Source organism: Lygodium microphyllum, chromosome 18 (genome assembly GCF_053477565.2).
Source record: "Lygodium microphyllum isolate KBCC chromosome 18, Lygodium_microphyllum_v1.1.10, whole genome shotgun sequence".
Taxonomy (NCBI): domain Eukaryota; kingdom Viridiplantae; phylum Streptophyta; class Polypodiopsida; order Schizaeales; family Lygodiaceae; genus Lygodium; species Lygodium microphyllum.
The window spans coordinates 41,331,082-41,340,135 of NC_141152.1; positions in this window are offsets into that span (position 1 = coordinate 41,331,082).

A 9,054-nucleotide genomic window follows, 5' to 3' on the forward strand; every position below is an offset into this window, starting at 1 on the left:
CGGATAATTAAAGGAGTTAGAAAGGGCCTACATGTCTATCTGATTAAACTGAATAAGCTAGATCAGAATCAGGAATCTGGGGAAGAACCTTCATGGTTAAAGAAATACATAGATGTATTTCTTGAGGAGCTGACAGAACTTCCTCCTCAAAGGAAAGTCGACCACGAAATCAAGCTAGCGCCAAGAGCTACACCAGTCGCAAAGAGGGCGTATAGGATGTCCATCCTGGAAGCTATCGAACTGAAAGAGCAACTCAAGCAATTGTTAGAACAAGGCTACATCCGTCCTAGTAGTTCACCATGGGGAGCTCCAATGATGTTCCAAAAGAAGAAAGATAGAACGTTTCGGCCACAAAGGGTTGAATTAATCAACCATAAAAAATAAATACCCCATTCCAAGAATAGATGAATTACTTGACCGTCTTCAAGCTGTGAAGATCTTCTCTAAAATAGATCTCAGATCTGGATATTATCAGATAAGGATCAAGGAAGAAGATATCATGAAGACTGCATTTAGCACAAAAGGTATGGACACTTTGAATTCCTAGTGATGTCATTCGGGCTGACAAATGTTCCTGCTACCTTCAACAAGTTAATGCAGGATATCTTTAGGCCCTATCTTGATGACTTCGTACTCGTCTTCTTTGACGATACCCTAGTCTACTCTAAATAGGGAAAGGATCATGAACCCCATCTTTGCATTGTTCTTGAAACAATGAGAGCACACAAGCTTTATGCCGAGAAGAAGAAGTGTGCATTTTTCAAGCGACTGATTGAATATCTGGGATTCATTGTATCAGCGGAAGGAATTTCAGTATATCCAGCCAAGGTTAGAGACATTCTGGAATGGCCAATACCAACTTCTGTCAAAGAAATATGTAGCTTTCTTGGATTGACAGGATGGTACATGATCTTCGTCAAAGATTATGCTTTGATTGCAGCACCTCTGACTGATCTACTAAAGAAGCAAGTAGCAATTGTATGGTCACCTATCGAACAGACCAACTTTGACAAGCTAAAGCAAAGCTTGGTATCAATACCCATCCTGAAACTTCTTGATCTTAGTAAGGAGTTTGAAGTGGTAACTGATGCTAGCGCACTTGCCTTAGGATGGGTGCTTATGCAATAAGGTCATCCTGTAGCATATTCTTCAAGGAAATTGAAGAGCCATGAAAGGAATTATGCTACCCATGATTTGGAGCTGTTGGCTGTCAGCCATGCTCTCAAACCTTGGAGACATTACTTGCTAGGTAACAAATTTTCCCTAGTGACGGACCACAAGAGTCTTAAATGGATCTTCACCCAGAATTAGCTTAATATGAGGCAACGTCAATGGATCGAAGTGCTGGAAGAATATGACTTTAAAATCAAATACAGGCTTGGAAAAGAGAATGTAGTTGCCAATGCACTCAGTCTCGCAAGGCATTTCTAAATTCTCTTATTTTGCAGGATCCATCAACAGCAAGATCTCTAGCCACAAAGGTATCAATGCCAAACAACCCAATTCTTGAGCTAGCTAGAGAAGAGGCATGTCATGACCTAGTCTATCAGAAATTGCTAAGGGAGTTCCCCGTCAAGGATCAACACCCGAAGCTAAAGACGAAGTATCGATAATTCTCTCTCAGTGGTGGACTTGTCTACTTTAGGACAAGATTATGTATCCTTGCAAGCCAAACTCTCAAGTAAAAGATACTTTGGGAAGCCCATGACTCCCCTTTCTCAGGACATCTTGGCTATGCCAAGACCCTTAATGCAGTCAAAAAGAGCTATTATTGGGATAGGCTCAAGGGTGACGTCCTCAAGTATGTCACGGAATGTTTGTCTTGTCAACGCATTAAGGCAGAGCATGTCAAAATGCTAGGGAAATTGCAACCACTTGACATTCCCCAAATGAAATGGCAATTCATTAGTATGGACTTAGTTGTTGGCCTACTCCAAGTTCAGGGAGGATAAAAATCTATTATGGTTGTAGTAGATATCCTCACCAAGGTTGCACATCTCATCCCTGTCAAAACAAACTATAAATCCTCAGACATTGCAAGGCTATTCATCAAGGAAATATTCAAACTGTATGGGTTACCCATAAGAATCATTAGTGATCGTGACTCTATCTTCACATCACACTTCTGGAGGGCTATCTTCGAGGCCATTGGCACTCAACTCTATTTCAGTACTGCTTACCATCCCCAAACTGATGGTCAAATAGAACGAATCAACCAAATCATTGAAGATATGCCTAGGGCATATTGCTGTCGCAAACCCAAAAAGTGGATTCAATATATGCCACTGGTGGAGTTTGCCTACAATGCTTCTGACCAAAAGAGTATTCAGATGATCGCTTTTTAAGCATTGTATAGGCACGATTTTTGTACCCCTTTGAGCTTCTTGGTTCCAACTATGAGGGTAGAAGCTTCAAGGCAGATGTTGGAAGACATGGATGATCAAATCAAATCAATAAGACAAGATATCCAAGCTGCCAAGGATAGACAGAAGGCTTACGTGAACTTGAAAAGGCAATATCAATCCTTCGTTGAAGGTGATATGGTCTTCATCTGCGTATGCCCTAAAAAGAGCTTGCTGTCCTTAGGAGAATACAAGAAGCTAAGTCCAAGGTATTGTGGACCTCATAAGATCACTAAGTGCCTAGGACCTAATGCTTATAGACTATAGCTACCCACAACCCTAAAGGTTCATAATGTATCCCACGTTAGCCTATTGAAAAAGTATCTACCTAATTCGAATCATATACTTGATGATTAGATAATTGTAATGCCTAGTCAAGGAGTCCTTGAGCTACGGCTTGATAGAGTCCTAGATGTCAGGGAGAGGCATTTGAGGTGAAGGACCTCGAGAGAATACCTCATCCAGTGGAAATATTATCCCGAAGAGGATGCCACCTGGATGGATAAAGATACTCTCAACCAACAATACCCCTAGGTCCTCTCGAGATGAGGACATCTCGATTCCTCTAAGGAGGAGAGAATGTAACGGGCCATAGGAACCCTCCCCTGAAATTTTAAAAGAAAAAGAATTTTTTAAAAATCATTAGTTCAAAATTTTTTACTCCCCCCTCTCTCCCCGCCGACAGCATGTCGGGGAGAGAGAGAGAGAGGGAGTGATGGTGCTGGGGGGCACGCAGCCCCCAGGTGGGAGGGTGGCCATGCCACCTACCTCCTCCCCTCCCCTATATAAGGGGAGGCTTCTCCCCTCCCCAGGTGAGATAGGAGGCTACGCCCCCCTTCCACGCACGTCACTGCCCCCCGTCAGCTACTATAGGGCCCTTAGGGCTGCCGACTGAAGGCTTCCCCCCTCCTCGCTTGGCAATGCTGCACCCCCACCCCTAGGCCTTCCGTTTGGGCTCTCTTTCCCCCCCACCATCCTATTGAAACGGGCCCTGGGACTTCGTCTATAGCCACCCCGTTGTTAGTCAATGTACCACCCCCAGCCGTCCGAACAGAATTCTCCCCCCTGTGACCTACCGCAATGTCAGATTGCTGGACCGACGTGCTAGCCGCTAGCCACCACCCTGGTTGACGACTCTTCCCCCCCCCCCATGCTAGCTGGCAGCAACGCCCTCCTCTGATGTGTTTTGCGGGCTGACGTGTGAGGGAGGAGTAGGTGACAAAGTGGGAAGATAAAGAAGGAGAGAGAGTGTGTGTGAGGTAGAGTGTGAAGAAGGGAAGTAGAGGGAGAGAAGTAGAAGAAGACGAGTAGGAGAGAGGTAGAGGAAGAGGAAGAAGAGGGAGAGAAGGAGAAGGAGAGAAGAAGAAGGAGCCAGGAGAGAAAAGAGGAGGGAGAGAAGGAGAAGGATAGAGGAAAAGAAGGAGTGGGAGAGTGAAGAAGAGGGAGAGAAGGAGAAGGGGAGAAAAGGAGTGGAAGAGAGAAGAGAAGAGGTGGGAGAAGGAGAAGGAGAGAAGAAAAAGGAGTGAGAAAGAGAAGAGAAGAAGGGGAGGGAAGTAGAAGGAGAAGAAGAGAAGGAGAGAGAGAAGTAGAAAGAAGAGGGAAAAAAGGGGGTAGAAGGGAGGAGAGGAGAAGAAGAAGGGGAAGGAGAGAGGTAGAAGAAGAAGAAGAAGAAGAGGTAGAGAGAAGAGAGAAGAGAGGAGAGTAGTAGAAGAAGAGAAGAAGAGAAAGAGAGGGAAGGAGGAGAAAAGAAGTGGGAGAGGGACAAGGAGAGAGAGAGAGAGTAGAGGAATAAGAGGAGAGGAGAAGAAGAAGGAGAAGAAGAGAGGTAGAAGGAGAGAGGTAGAGGAGAAAGAAGAAGAGGTAGAAGGAAAGAGAAGAGAAGTAGTAGAAAAAGAAGAAGAAGAAAAGTAGAAGGAGAAAATAAGAGAAGAGGCAGAGAGAGAGGGAGAAAGAAAGAAGGAGAGGGAGTGTGAGGGTGAGTAACTGCAACAAGCCACACCCAAACCACTCTCTTGGAAAAGGACCCCATCCAGCGGTCTTTCCCACCTGAACGTGTCAACCCAAAACCTGTTAAGGTCCGGACTGCCCAATCTCCGTGAGGAAAATGGCTCCCAAGAAGAAAGATGCGGGAAGCGTTGGTGCCCAAGCTACAAGTAATGGTGGAGAGGTGAGCGGAGCGACCAACATTGCACACACAAATCAAGCCCAGGTTCTAAGCTTTAAAAGAAATAATTAGATATTATTTCTCATGGATAAGATGAAAGGATTGGTGACGTGCACGGAATAAGAATGAGTCTTAGGGTTATGTTTACTCTAAGTACTAAGTTGCATGCGCGAAACGGTAGATTTTGGAATTTGCATAAGATTTTATGCATGAAATGATAGCTTTTACTCACATAAAATGATAAGGTTATCGCCTTACTTCACATAAAATGATAACCTTTTTAACCAGTTCAGTGCATGAATAGTCATTTTGAATTCATGTTTCGCAATCATGGTTAAAAGAAACACATGAAATGTTAATTTCTATTCATGAGATACACTTGCATTGTTAGAGAAAACCCTAGACTTTCATAGATGCAAGTCACATGTGATCTGGTGCATTAGAATGAGTACTTGTTGCTAGAAATAAAGAGAGATAAAAGCTATTTAGGAGATACAACTATACTAGACGCACAATGTGCATGATGGTTAAGGTTGATTGGGAAATCTTGCATAGAACCGCACTAAGACAATTGGAAGGATCGCATGCATCTAGACTATATCTTCAAAGTCTAAACGAAGAATCATGTGTTTCCATGTGTGTTAACTGAGCTTGGTTGGAATTAGAGATTAAAAGACCCTTGGTTGGGTTGCAAATAAGGCATGTCCATTGCCTTGACTGACCAGGTAATGCTTGAGTTAGGGACTAAGATACCCTAAGGTAAAACCCAAGGGAAAAAGGGCAAGTATAAGTCAACTTACCAAGACCATTTTCTTGCGTATCTTGTTTGAAATTATTGGGACCTCGTCAAGTTGTGAAAAAACCCAGGATCGGATGCTCAGAGCATCTGAGAAAAAAGAAGATCACACCTTAGCAGTCGGTCGTACAAACGACCACCGAAATGTTCGTGATTGTAGTTAGGTACATTAAATGGTCTCTTTGCTCAAGGAACTAATTCAAGGAAATCACTTAATGCTTCAAGTTGAAAGCTTGGAGGGAGAGGCAGGAATAGTTACCTTGGACTCTCTGTCTGGCCCTATCCAAGGGGGTTGTTAGCCACGCTGGGTATATGGACCTAACCCATCGCGAGAGGTCTCTTCGTGGGTGCTGCTTAGAGTGGGAGGACACTTGGGTGCAAGGGGAGGCTTTGGCTGTAAATCCCTTGCCTTCGGATCCCACAGAAGAGGCTGATGTGACTCGAGATGGGATCTCGAGGCCCGTGTACTAGTCAATGGGCGAAACTTAAAGCAACAATCCTGTAGATTGCTGGGATAGCCTTCGGGCGTGATATTGGATGTACTCCAGGATTTTTATAAATAAAGAGCAGTTATTAGAGAAAAAAGAAACTTGCTTGGCATTGTTTTTGTGTTAGTGCCTAAGTTACGTGAAGGAACCCGTGATTAATTTGTTTAATTAAGGAAGCTAATTTTGCATGTCAAAACGTAATGTGTTAGGTAATTACATAACTAAAGAAAACTAAGGAAAGTGCGGTGGACGTGATTTAGGTCCATCCTATCTAAGGGTGGTCCCGATTAGCTGGGAACTTTTCTCAAATGATGAGATAATAAGACAATGAAGAGCTAGTGACACTAAATGTAGAATTTCCAGTTTATTTTGTTTTAGGGAAAAGGAATGGGACTATGCCATATGGCAGAGATGTTGACCTTCGCATCCCTGTCATTTCCCATTTGTTGAGATATCGAGCTCCACTCGTGATACGCCAGGGTGACCGTTGTGTATTTATTTCACCGACTTGTCAGTTGCAAATGTGGTTGGTACACCGCCCCTGAATAATAGCTACATGATAGCTATCCTTATCTACTCTAGTTCGTGGCTCAGTTAGTATGCCACCTTAGTTTGTTGAGTTTGGTTTGAGACCCATATCTAGGGTTCTTCTATTTCTTTGTACTTGAGTTCTTTTGGCTTCCACAACTAAGAAGAGGAAAACTATTTTCAGCCTCCACCCTTGTGTGTATTCCCCCATTGTGCAAGCAAGAAAGCTACAAGTGAGACTCCTTCCTTCTCTCCCAAAATCTTGACATGGTATCAGAGCCTTGTTCGTGGTAAGGAGCTCAAGAAAGCAAGCCAAGATCGCGGTGTTCTGGTAAGAGGAGCAGTGTTGCTTTCATTTTCTATTTTGGGAGCAGATCTCTGCAGGTAGCACAGCCGGAAAGTGCAGGAGTGCATTGTCTCAGGTTGAGACGCCCTTCGCGGTGAAGCAAGAGGGCAGTATATGCTGCGGGCAAGGGCTTTAGCCCTTGGCGACCTTGTTTTTTTTATTTGAGGCCATTTCGGGGCCTGTTTTGGAGGCGGAAGTTTTCTACACGCACTCAGGAAAAGGCCTAGTTTTATGCTGTGCAGCCACTTTTCTACAGGTCGGTGAATAGTTACTGTAAAAATTGCATTGTATGCTTGTGCGCAGAGACATTGGGAGTTACAGAATCATCCTTGTTGCCTGTTGATGCAAAATCGTCACTAGGAAGTGACTGTGTGGTCAAATACCACTTTCGCCAGTTTTGCAGATTTTCCCTTGTGAGGGTGAAGCTGTGGTTTTTGCAGTGACAGAATTTTTTGCAGTCTTCTGTAATGGCATCTGATTCTCTTTCACATATTGTCACTGAAAAGCTTGACAAGAACAACTTCCAAGCATGGAAGTTTAGAATGACGAATTTCCTTATGGGAAAAGGATATTGGGAATTTGTTGCAGGAAATGAAGAAGAACCAGTTCTTCCTGATGTTTCCAATCAACAGCAAATACAGGCATTTAAAGCATGGCATGAGAGAGCCAGGAAAGTTATGTATTGGCTGTCTATCAGCATTTCAGACTCTATGATTGTGCATATTCAAGATGCAAGTACGCCAAAGGAGGCATGGGATACTCTGTCAAAGATGTATAGCACAAATACACAAGCCAGGAAAATGCAGCTCAAGCAAGAGTTGCACAATGTGCAAAGAGAAAATATGAGCATCAATGACTACCACATGAAGGTGAAGAAGATTGCAGATGCACTTGCTTCCATTGGGTCGCCAGTGGAAGATGATGATTTAGTTTCCGTGACCTTGAATGGTCTAGGAAAGGATTATGCACAGTTCCGAACATCCATTTCAGTTCATGAAAGATTTCCTGATTTTGAGGAGTTGATTGCTATTCTAATTTCTGAGGAGCAGAGAAATGGTGGTGCATCTTCTTCAGGAGGAACTTCAAAAGAAGCTGTCTTCTACTCAAATGCTGGAAGAGGTAGAGGCAGAGGTAGAGGAGGCCGATTTGGAGGCCGTGGTAGAAATCAGAATATGCTGCAAACTCAAGAAAACCAGTCCTATGGAGGAGGACGTGGTAACTCTAGAGGCAGGGGGAGCCAAAGAGGTCGTGGTGGATGGCAAAGAGGTCAAAATGCAAACAGTAATGTTGAATGCTACTACTGTGGTAAAATGGGTCATATGGCTAAAGACTGCTATAAAAAGCAAAATGACATCATGAATGGAAAACTGCAACAAGGGAATTATGCATCTTCTAGCAGACAGGGTGATGACAGAAATGAGCATTTATTTATGGTGCAGCACATGAACAATTCTGTGACAAGTGCAGAAGAAAGCAATGATGTATGGTATGTTGACTCAGGTGCATCAAACCACATGACAGGTCATGTAGAATGGATGGAGGATGCAAGGAAAATGGAAAAACCACGATTTGTGGAGACTGGTGATGATACTACACATCCTATTGTGCAGATTGGAAAAATTCCCTTGTCTATGCAGGATGGGAAAAAGAAATACCTGTCCGATGTATTTCATGTCCTGAATATCACCAAGAATCTGGTTTCTGTCGGTCAAATGGTTGAGCAGGGCTTGCAGGTCAGATTTAATCCTCATGGATGCTTTGTTGAGGATATGAAAAATAAAGGTCGCTTGATAGCAAAAGGAAATAAGAAGGGCAGAATGTTTACGTTGGATGCAGACATGTCTGAATTGAGTGCAGCAATGTTTGCACATGGGACCGGTGTAGTTGCAGATATTGATATCTGGCATAAACGCATTGGTCATGTTAATGTACAGCGACTTAAATCAATGTAGGTCCAAAATATTATTGCAGGATTGCCAAAATTCAAGGTTGCAGAAATGCATAAGGTATGTGAAGCCTGTCAGTTTGGAAAACAGGCAAGGAAACCATTTCCTAGACATGTTCAAGAGAGTGAGAAGCCATTGGAATTAATCCACTCTGATGTGTGGACTACTAAAGCTGCATCTCTTGGAGGCTGTCATTATTTTGTCACTTTTATTGATGACTATAGCAGAAAAGTTTGGGTGTATTTTATGAAAAAGAAAAGTGAAGTTTTTGGGCATTTCAAAACCCTTAAAGCTATGGCTGAAAAAGAAACAGGTCTGCAAATAAAATGCCTAAGGTCAAATGGAGGGGGAGAGTACCTCTCAAATGAGTTTGCAAAGTTCTTG